Genomic DNA, 12,252 nt, shown 5'->3' on the forward strand with positions numbered 1-12,252 from the left:
GCTTCTCTATGGTAGTGAACTTCTTACTAGGGAATGATACTTTCTTCTGCTTAGCCAAAATGCATTCCTTACACACAACATTAGTAGGTTTTGTAATCTTAGGCAAGTCTCTGACTAAAAAAGTGCTACTAACCTTTATAATGTTATCAAATTTTATGCGATAGAATCTTCTATGCCACAACCAATTATTATCCACTTTAGCTACCAAACATTTCATTTGAGTAGTATTCAATTAAAATACATTACCTCAAGATCTAGTGCCAATTCTAATCATCTTACTATCTCTTTCTTTGATAATGTAGGTCTTCTTAGTGAATTGCAATAGATAACCCTTGTCCACCAACTGTCCAACACTCAAAAAGTTATGCTTCAATCCATCAACAAAATAAGCATCATCAGTGTTAGTTTTACCATCAAGAGTAATGGATCCAATTACTATTATATGATAGGCTGCATTCTTACTAACTCTAACAATTCCTCTATCATGATTCTTGAATTTAACAAACTTATTCAAATCACCAATCATGTGATGTGAACAATCACTATCAATTATCCAATCAAACTTATTCTTCACTTTAGTAACTAGAGCTCTTTCTTCTCTAATTTCTCTATCAAGATCATCATCCTTGAGAGCCACAAATACCAATTCATTGTCACTTTCACTTTGACCTTTTTCATCATATTCTTCATCTTTTTTTGCATAAAAATAGTTTCTATCTCTATCTCTTCTAGAATTAAACTTTCCTTTATACTTTTTCTCTCTTTTAGGACAATTAGATGCATAATAACCAAATTCATTTCAAGTTCAACATTTAAAGATTTTCTTACCATCTTTCTCTCTTATCACCAGAAGGGAAATTCCTTCCTCAATATTCTTGTCTTCATTAGATTTTTTGTTACTAGAAAAATCTCCATGTGTTCTTGCACTCTTTGTCAAATTAGGTCAAATGTTCATGGAACTGAAAGTTATTTTGACTCTTGCTAAATCTCTAGGCTACCTCAAATTTACTTCTATTGATTCTAATCTTCCAAGCAATGTTTCCTTTTTGAAATCCATACTGCAAGGCATTACAAGATGAATCATCTAAGCTATCAGTTTGAAAGGTGGTATCAAACTTTTAAATATCTTCTATATGACTTCATCATCTTCCTTGGTTCCACCATGAGATCGAATTCTTGCAATAATTTCTAATTTTCTACCTACATAACTTCTTATAGATTCATCTTCTATCATTCTAGCATCTTAAAATGCACATATCCAACTTTGTAATCTCATTCTCTTACCATGATCATCACCTTCATAAGTATATTCTAATGCTTTCCAAATTTCATGAGATTTTTCTATTGACCATAAGATGACAAAGTATTTTTAAATGCAAAGTTTGATATCAAAGGTGGAAAGTTTGAAAATTGGTTATGTGGCATAGGTATATGGCATGTTTGAAAGGTTGAAAAATGAAATATGTGGCACAAGTATATCTTATATTATTTTGGTATTAAAATAAAAAGTGGCATTGTAAATAGGCAACATCGTAAATGTTTCAAAACAGCCTTGATAAAAACAAGCACAGTTGTATGTGGCATTTATTCTAATGTACACAATGAGTTAAAAAAACTCGCCAGATGTCAGGTGGATTTGAAATATTTCTTAACCTTGGTTCAGGTTGTGGGTATTCTTTCACATTTGAAATTTTATTTTGTATTCAAGAATAATGTTCTAGAAGCCCTAAGTTCTGCTTTGTGAAAATTGAAAAATTTGGTTGCTCTACGAATATGGATTTTGATAGATTGTGTTGCTTCTATGAAAATGTTTTGGGAAAAGGTTTATTTCTTCTTCATTGCTTTCAAGTCACAGAATATGGAAGGTTTGCTTGGTTAAGTATCAAAGTGATCTTCTACTCATATTTTCTTGTAAGGGTTCTCACCTATTTGACTTCTCTGTGCATGCATGAATGACTAAGAATAATAAAGAAAGGAGGAGGTTTCCAAATCTGTTAACAATGAATAAGGGTTTTTTTGAAAATGAAATGGAGGTAAAGCCCAGTTATAGGTATGGTTGTTTTTAAGTTTGCTCAAAATGTTTTTTTAAAGGGTATGAAAAAGAGGAATAAAAGGTTGAAGTTTTATAGTCAATTGTTTATTCAAAAAGCAAAGATTTTTTTTTTCCTGAAGATTTGCTGTATAAAATAAGAAGGTTTCTTATGAACACTAAAGAAATTATTCTGAAATGATGTTTCAAAAAATGAAGAAAGGAATGAAGTGTTCCACTGGTTCATTTGTCATTATAAAATGCCAAAAATTTATTTGCTATTATAAAAGGCTTGTGCTAGTTCAGGTTTGATGGTTTAACTATATTAAGGTGGTTTAGGAACTACATATATTTTTCATGAAGGCATTTTTGAAATGGCCCTAATTGGTTCAGATTGTTTTTATAATTGATTCTATACAAATCTCATCTCTATTTAAATAGATTATTGTAAAATTTGAATGCATGAGAGGTATACAGTGATACAAAGGTAGAGACACAAAATATTCTTGAAATTGTAAAAAGCTAAAAGGATTGATTATAAACTTATTTGCATGTATAGGTGTATAGTGCTTTACATACAATTATATGTGCATATAAGGTTGTAACTAAATTAAAAAGAAAAATAGGGTTGAATCCCTGAGCAGTTGTTGCTGCTGATTATAAAATAGTTGAAGCTCAATAAAGATCACAGGTTCATGGAGTAGTTTTTTCTCCCTATGACGAATCCTTTTGAGGAATTTTGAGGGTTTCCAAATTGGAAAAATACGTGTCTCTATCTTCTACGAGTTCATGTTTTTCATATTCATGCATGGTGAATAATGTTTATTTGAGTGAGCTTTAAATGCATTTAGTTTATGAATCTTTAAATTTGGAATTTGAAAATTGATTAAGTAAAATTAGTGTGTTCTGATTCAACACCACCCCACCCCCCCCCTCTCAGAACTCTAATACTTCCAAAAAGTGGTATCAGAGCATAGGTTTCCTTTTAGGAATTGTTCTAGAGATTTTTATTGGAAGTTATGGCATAGGCTGAAGGAGCTTCCCTTAACCGGGCTCCACTATTTGATGGTAATGACTATGTTTTTTGGAAAGTTATGATGGAGGCATTTATACATTCTTTAGATATTAGAATGTGGGATGCTATTATTATGAAGTATACTATTCCACCAATAGTACCTACTGATGCTAATTATAAATTGACATATGAACTAGATAAAAAGCCAAGATATGCTCTTCTGTGTGGTCTCACTAAAGATATGTTTGCTAAAGTAGTCTACTATAAATCAGCAAATGATATTTGGGAAAAATTGGAGACTATTTATCAAGGAGATAAATTTGAGAAAATTGTTAACTCTCAAAACATAGTTTGATAATTTTAAAATGAATGAAGATGAAAATATTTTAGCATATTTCTTAAGAATTGATGAAATAGTCAATGCTAGAAAAGGTCTAGGTGAAAAAATTGAAGAAAATGACATAGTTTCAAAAGTCATTAGGTCAGTTCTACCTAAATTTGAAACTAAAATTTTTACTTTAGAAGAAAAGAAAAGTTTTTCTAAAATGACTCTACATCAATTACAAGGAACCCTAACTACATATGAAATGAGAATTAGCAATCAAGCTAGTTCTACATCAAAAGAGACAACCTTTAAGGTTGAAGAGAGTGATTCATACTTAACAGATGCTCTAGAAGCATTATTAATTAGGGAAATAAGAAAGAAATACAAAAGAAAACCAAAAAGTTTCAACTGTGGTCAGTTAGGACATTTTTTTGCAAAATGTCCAAATGTAGAACTAGAAGACTGTGATGAGAAAAATGAAAAGTTTTTGAAAAAGAAACCTTGGAATCAATACAAAAGATTCAAGGATTTCAAAAAGAAAAGTCTTCTGTCAAAAGAAGACTCAAATGAAGAGTCAAGTGATGCTGATGAAGAAGGGGAAATGTTGTTCATGGCTGAAATAGTCCACACCTCTAAACCTAAATCTAGTGAATCTGAATCTTGATCTGGTTCAGATGAAGAAATTGATCTCGAAGAAGAGCTTCTAAAATCTTTGCGAGAACTTAAAAGATTAAAGAAGTTAATTTCAAAACATGAAATTGAAAATAAAATACTTTAAGAAGAGTTAGAAGAAGCAAATCAAATTATATAAAATCATAAAAATTTACATGAAGAAAAGGATAAAAAATTGAATGCTTTACAATGCTCATCTGAAGAGTTTTCTAAATAGAAAACTAAATTCTTCTTCAAAGGTTATTGTTTGAACTATATTGTCTTTGGGCATAAGGCATTTTTTTGTGAAAAGAGTACCAGTCAAGGTAAGAAAAGAATCATCAAATGTTTTAGATGTTTCCATTATGGTCATTTTCCAAATCAGTGCAAACTAAACTTAAGACCTAAACAGATTTGGAAACAAGTTAAGACATCTGAAAAAATCTTTAATTGTTGAAATAGCCCAATTTGCTCAAAAACTTGCAACATGGGTTTTGGATACTGGCTATTCACATCATATGACTGGGTGTAAAAGTAAGTTCAAAACCCTAGAAGATTTTGATGGAGGGTTTGTTCGCTTTGGTGATAATTCAAGAGCCTATATAATAGGAAGGGGCTTAATAAATTTAAACAAAAATACACCAATTCATGATGTATACTTTGTAGAAGGTTTGAAACATAATATTTTAAGTGTTAGTCAAATTTGTAATAGTGGGTATTCTATTTCCTTTAATGCTAAAGGATGCTTTATCAAAAATGGAAGGGATAAAGTCATTGCTAGTGGCTTAAGGATAGGTGAAAATCTTTATAACTTGATTGATTCTACTTTTCAAGAAACATCATTGATTAATACTTGTCTTATGAGTCAGGTAGAAGAAAATTAGTTGTGGCACAAAAGATTGGGACATCTTAGCTTTTGACAATCTTGCTAGAATTATTAAGAATAAAAAGGTTAGAGGACTACCACAAATTAGAAAACCTATGAATATCTATGAAGAATGTGTGAAAGGAAAAAAAAAGAGAGTATCTTCATCTAGGATAATTGCTAAGAGACATTCTGAGTCTCAAGTTATTGGATATGTAGAAAAATGGATCTGGACTAGAAGAAAGGCCAAAACAAATGAACAAGCAAACATTGTTGAACATTTTTTTTTGATATCAAACTTCAAACCCAAAACTATTACTAAAGCCTTATCAAACTTCTGTTGGAAAAGTGCTATGCAGGAAGAAATAAACCAAATTGAGCAAAACAAGACTTGGGAACTTGTTCCTAGACTTGATGACAAAAATGTCATAGGTGGAAAATGGGTATTTGATAACAAATTGAATGAAGATGGCAAAGTGATAAGGAATAAAGCTATATTTGTATGCAAAGGATATGCTTAATAAGAAGGAATTAATTTTGGTGAAACATTTGCACTAGTTGCAAGATTGAAATCAATCAGAATCTTCCTTGCATATGCTAGTTATAAAAAGTATATTGTTTACCAAATGGATGTAAAAATCACATTCTTGAATGGGTATCTTGAAGAGGAAGTCTATATGGAACAACCAGAAGGTTTTGAATCTTTTGACAAACCTGATTATGTTTACTAACTCAAAAAGGCATTATATGGTTTAAAAAAAGCTCCTAGAGCTTAGTATTCTAGGTTGGATAAACATTTAATTGCAAATGGATTTTCTCATGGAAAAGCACATTGCACTTTGTATATCAAAGTCATAAATGATGACATTTTGGTAGTAGAAATCTATGTGGATGATATTATTTTTGGGTCTACTAATGATGATTCAACAAAACATTTCTCAAATATTATGGAATCTAAATTTGAAATGTCACTATTGGGTGTGCTCACATTTTTTCTTGGACTACAAGTCTTACAGCTTGAACATGGAATTTTTCTTTCTCAAACAAAATATGCAAAAGAAATGTTGAGGAACTTTAATATGGCTAATTGTAAACCAGTAAGCACTCTTATAGAGACAGGTTACAAAATAATGATGAATAATTAATCACCTTCTGTTAATCAAACTATATATAGATCCATGATTGGAAGCCTATTATATCTTACAACATCTAGACCTAATATAATACAAGCAGTATGCATGGTTTCAAGATTTCAGTCTAATCCAAAACAATCTCATCTTAATGCAGTAAATCAAATTCTAAAATAAATTCAAGGTACACTTGATTTTGGTTTATGGTATCCTCACAGTGACGATTTTACACTTTTTGGTTATACTGATATAGATTGAGGTGGATCTAATGACAAAAAGAGTACTAGTGGTGCAACTTTCTTCCTTGGTAATTGCTTAGTTGCCCGACATAGCAAAAAATAGGATTGTGTTACATTGTCTACATGTGAATCTAAGTATGTTGCTGCTACTACCTATTGCACTCAGCTAATTTGGATGGATTATCAATTGACTGATTTAGGAATTCAAGCTCCAAAACCTATCTCTATCATGTGTGATAATATGAGTGCTATTTAGTTGAATAAAAATCTAGTAATGCATTCACAGACAAAACATGTGACCATTAAACTTCACTTTTTACATGATAAAGTTCTTAATAATGAATTCAAGTTGATCTATGTGCCCACTCAAAGACAAGTAGAAAATATCTTTACTAAAGTTAGGGACTCTTTTGAGTGCTTAAGAACTCAATTGGGAGTTGTCTCTCAATCAATGTTGATATAATTTTTTTTTTGCATATAAATTCTATGTTAGGTTTCTACTCCTATACAATAAAAGAAGATGGTCAATTTTATTTTATGCAAAATTTTTGGGGGAGATATCAAATATTTCAATTAACATATTATTTTTGGTGATATCAAAATATTCATCAGTTGATTGTTTCAATTGTTTAGCATATTTTTGTTCTTGGTGATATCAACATATTCATCAATTGGTTATTTTAGTTGTTCAACATATTTTTGTTCAACATATTCATCAGTTGGCTGTTTCAGTTGTTCAACATATTTAGCATATTTTTGTTTAGCATATTCATTAGTTTGGTTGTTGGATGTTTTAGTTGACATAATTCTTTTCATTTCAGCATATTCATTTCATGTCAACATATTCATTAGTTGGTTCAATCGACATATTCAGTTGGTTGCATATGGTGATCAACACTACATATTGTGATCAATGTTATATTGGTTATTTGTGATTAGTGTTCTATGTGTTTAGCATTCTTTAATGATCAGTTCAGTATCAACATTTGTTTAGTATTCTATGTGTTCAACATTCTTTGATCTTCTATATATTAGATGGTATATAAGAAAGAGATTGAATCTTTGATTTTTTTATACCATCTTGTATACAGTATATGATAAAAGTTTTGCCTCAAAAAATGAGGGAGATTGTTGACCATAAGATGGCAAAGTATTTTTAAATGGCAAGTTTGATATCAAAGGTGGCAAGTTTGAAAATTGGTTACATGGCATAAGTATATGGAAAGTTTGAAAAGTTGACAAATGAAATACGTGGCATAGGTATATCTTATATTTTTTTGGTATTAAAATAAAAAGTGGCATTATAAATGTTTCAAAATAGCCTTGATAAAAAGAGGCACAGCTGTATGTGGCATTTATTCTAATGTACACAATGTGTTAAAACAACTCGCCAGATGTCAGGTGCATTTGAAATAGTTCTTAAACTTCATTCAAGTTGTGGGTATTCTTTCACATTTGAAGTTTATTTTGTGTTGGAGAATAAGTTTTTGGAAGCCCTAAGTTCTACTCTGCAAAAATTGAAAAATTTGGTTGCTCTGTGAATATGGATTTTGATAGATTGTGCCGCTTCTATGAAAATGTTTTGGGAAAAGGTTTATTTCTTCTTCATTGCTTTCAAGCCATAGAATATGGAAGGTTTTCTTGGTTAAGTATCAAAGTGATCTTCTGCTCATATTTTCTTGTAAGGGTTCTCACCTATTTGACTTCTCTATGCATGCATGAATGACTGAGAATAATAAAGAAAGGAGGAGGTTTCCAAATCTGTTAACACTAAATAAGGGTTTTGTTGAAAACAAAATGGAGGTAAAGCCCAGTTATAGGTATGGTTGTTTAAAAGTTTGCTCAATTTTTTTTTTAAAGGGTATGAAAAAGAGGAATAAAAGGCTGAAAGTTTTACAATCAATTGTTTATTCAAAAAGCAAAGATTTTTGTTTTCTTGGAGATTTTTTGTATAAAATAAGAGGGTTTCATATGAACCCTAATGGAATTATTTTGAAATGAAGTTTCAAAAAATAAGAAGAAAGGAATGAAGTGTTCCACTTATCCGTTTGTCATTATAAAATATTAAAGATTTATTTGCTATTATAAAAGGCTTGTGTTGGTTCAAGTTCGATGGTTTAACTATATTAAGGTGGCTTTCGAACTGCATATATTTTTCATGAGGGCATTTTTGAAATAACCCTAACTGGTTTAGTTTGTTTTTATAACTGATTCTTTACGAATCTCATCTCTATTTAAAGAGATTATTGTAAAATCTGAATGCATGAGAAGTATACAGTGATATAAAGGTAGAGACACAAAATATTCTTGAAGTTGTAAAAACCTAAAAGGATTTATTATAAACTTATTTGCATGTATAGGTGTATAGTGCTTTACATATAGTTATATGTGCATACAAGGTTATAATTCAATTAAAAAGAAAAATAGGGTTGAATCCCTGAGCAGTTGTTGCTACTAATTTTAAAAGAGTTGGAGCTCAATAAAGATCACAGGTTCATGGAGTGTCTTTTTCTCCCTATGACGAATCCTTTTGAGGAATTTTGAGGCTTTCCCACTTGACAAGATACATGTCTCTATCTTCTGTGAGTTCATGTTTTTCATATTCATGCATGGTGAATAATGTTTATTTGAGTGAGTTCTAAATGCATTTAGTTTATGAATCTTTAAAGTTGGAATTTGCAAATTGATTATGTAAAGTTAGTGTGTTTTGATTCATCCCCCCTCTCAAAACTCTAATACTTCCAACAGTTTCAAGTGACTTTACATGACTATGCCCATTCTTTGGAAGAGCTGATAGTAGAGCTTCTCTTTCTCTCATGTTACACATGAATAAATCTCTCTCTTCTTTACTAAAATCTTCTAGCTTTGCTTCCTCAATAATTTACTTCTTACTCTTTGTCAAGATCCAATATCCTGAACCCATGCACAATAGATGTGTCTTCATCTTCTCTTTCCAATTGTCATAGTTAACCCCATCACATCTAGGATACTAATACATAATAACACCAGATATGTTAACTAGGGAAACCCTTGATCAGAGATAAAACCTTTTTGGGGATGGTACCCACAAGATGATATACTAATATAAGTATTCCTTGTTAGAGGATGGACCTTACTAGGAGTTTATAAATATATTCAGTACATATAAGTCCCTGCTAAGAGATTCCAATCCTATTAGGAGTTGTGCCAACCCTGTTAGGATTTGTGGAAGACAACTAGACTGATTGCCCAAATAGCTTCAAGGGAAAGATCAATGAACCCACTATCCAAATGATCTCTGTATTATTCTTTATAGAATAAAATAATGGTACTATATTTTTCCTTCCTCTTACTCTATCCTATCAACTAGACCTCTACTTCTTCTTATCTTTTAACTAGATCACAAATCTCACATCCAATAATCCCTTAGATCACTCACACACATTCAACACACACTCTACTCCTTTTTGAACTTTGCACTTCAACAATGATCATAATACTTGAACATGATTCTCACAATCAAGGAAAACATCTTTACTTTATACCATATCTTCATAATAATTCCTTTAGTCAGCCTTGAGCCTTTCCTAATTAATTATAATAAGATAACTAATTAATTACAATTACAATAGCACTATCAGCTTACAGTCTATACAAAACTTCACTCATATGATATTAGGGCTTGTGCACTAATTGACATCATCATCTAACTTTCCTCTATCATTGCATTACTATGCATCTCTTCATTACATCTCAGATGTAAGATAGCCAAAAAATTTCATGAGCTACTTTCCCAATACTATGCCTCTGAACTACTCTCTATAAATTAGGTACAACTTTTGTACATCTTTGACTTAGACTCTACACACTTGACCACACCATCAAGACATTATGCTGAACATATCCATAAGTGAGCATCACTAGACAATTAGAAAATTTTCCATACCATCAAGATCCCTATCTACTACTCAGCTAATCTTTATAAAAACCATGCTATGTTGACATCAATGACAAACATAGTCATGAATACAACATGCCAATACTCTCAATGCCCAAGATACTTCCCAAAATAGTATCATTAGCATTCATGCTAATAGGTTGAGGCTTAACCTCAACTACTATTGCACTTTCCACAGTAGAAACAATAGAAGTAATAATAGTAGAAATAGTATCAACAATAGATATAATAGGAAAACTTATAGGTGCTAGTTGTGACATAATTAGATGCTAGGATTATTTGAGCCTATTTCTTGGTAGATGAAGTCATAGAAACTTCACTAATCATTACACTTAGTAGCATTTCTCCAATAGTTAATTGGGTGCTTGGTGAAGTATTGTTTACCATGACTAACTGAGTAATGGCCTTCTTTGAGCTAAGTAACATTAAGGCTTTTCTCAAGAGAGTGGGAGAGAGGCTATTACTTTGCTTCTATCTTGTCTAGGTTTGAGTCTTTAATACTCTAATTTTAGGGAGGTCTCCACTAGCATTCTAATCCTCTTCATCTTCTGCATCATTGACCTCTTTATCCAAATTATTGATTTCATCAATATCATCATCATTTATCTCATCATCATCTTTCTCTACTTCTTCTTCATCATCCTTGTCATCAATTTGCACAACTTATTAATAAGGATTATGCAGCCCATGGATGTTCTTCCATGATGTTGTGTTAGACTCCACAATAGATTCAATGTCTTTTGATAGGATCAAGAATGCATCAAATTTAGGTGTAAGCTTTTGTTCATTCATATTTAATGGTTCCTTTACTTCCTTATCAGATAGAGTCAACATAAGTTGTCTTTGGGTTTGTTCTTTGATGTCCTTGGAAACTTTCACTATATTTTCCCATTGTGGTGCAATTTCCTTTAGTAAGACACTAGGAATCTATCTTGTGAGCTCCTCTAGAGAGTATTTTCATTTTTCTATCTTAGCCACTAGGGCCTCTTCAATTAGTTTTTGCTCTCCTGGTTCCTTGTTTCATATTTGAGAAATTTAAAGTCTCCCATGCCTCCTTTACTTTGCAGTCTACTTAGCCTTTCTTACAAGGTAGGTGAAGACCCCTTGAAGACTACTAATTCTTCATCTTCACCTAAATTTAGATTCTTCTTGGACTTTGTAGGTCTTCTAGTGAATACAAAAGGGGAGGAATTTAAAGGCATGGTTATGATAACCTTTCCTTTCTTCTTAGGTGGCTCCTTCTCTTTAGGTTCTTCTTGCTCTACACATTCTTCCATAGCTTCATCCTCTTCCTCAATCTCCTTTTCCTTATATCAACAAGAGAGTAGAGTTGTACTTCTTGGTTTCTTTGAGAATATTTTCAACTTGTTTCCTTCCTCTCTTCATGGCTTTAGAAATTTTGATCTCCAATGAGATCCTAGCCTTGGCTTCCTCATAGGCACCAAAATATGGTGCCTTGGGGTCTACTAGCTCATTCACAAGAGCTTCAATTATGTCTCTTGTATCATCTATGTTAACCTCATATCCAAGAGGTTTAATCCATGCCACTCTAGGCATTACTACCTGGATATGACCTTTATCATAGTCCACTAGAAAATAAATTTCATGCTCATAGTATTACACTAATTTCTTAGGGATTCTATATCTACTTTAAAATTTCTCCTTGAAAGTTTTAAAATATGCATCCATTATACTTTCAAAATTGTCACCCATCTCTGCTATGAATTTATTAATCTAATACAGAACTAGTGTATCCTTCTTCTACATCATAGTTCCTTTGGAAGGAACTAAATTTTTCATATAAAAGAATAAACAAGTCAATAGAGATCCAAAATTACATGGATTTTTCTTTGATGACTGAATGCTTTCAATGTTCTTGCTTAGCTAAATCAATTACAGTTTGGCAAGGTCAAAAGATAAGTTGTTCTTCACAACTTTGAATGCCAAGTCAATAGCTTTGCATGGGAATTTGTTCAAATGACTCGATTTGTAGATCTTGTTGGCTATAACATGGATGTCAAACTTGATCTCCATGTACGTCACACTATTCAACTTCATGCC

The sequence above is a fragment of the Cupressus sempervirens genome, chromosome 5 (genome assembly GCF_028749045.1).
Source record: "Cupressus sempervirens isolate cs-2001-9-10 chromosome 5, ASM2874904v1, whole genome shotgun sequence".
NCBI lineage: Eukaryota > Viridiplantae > Streptophyta > Pinopsida > Cupressales > Cupressaceae > Cupressus > Cupressus sempervirens.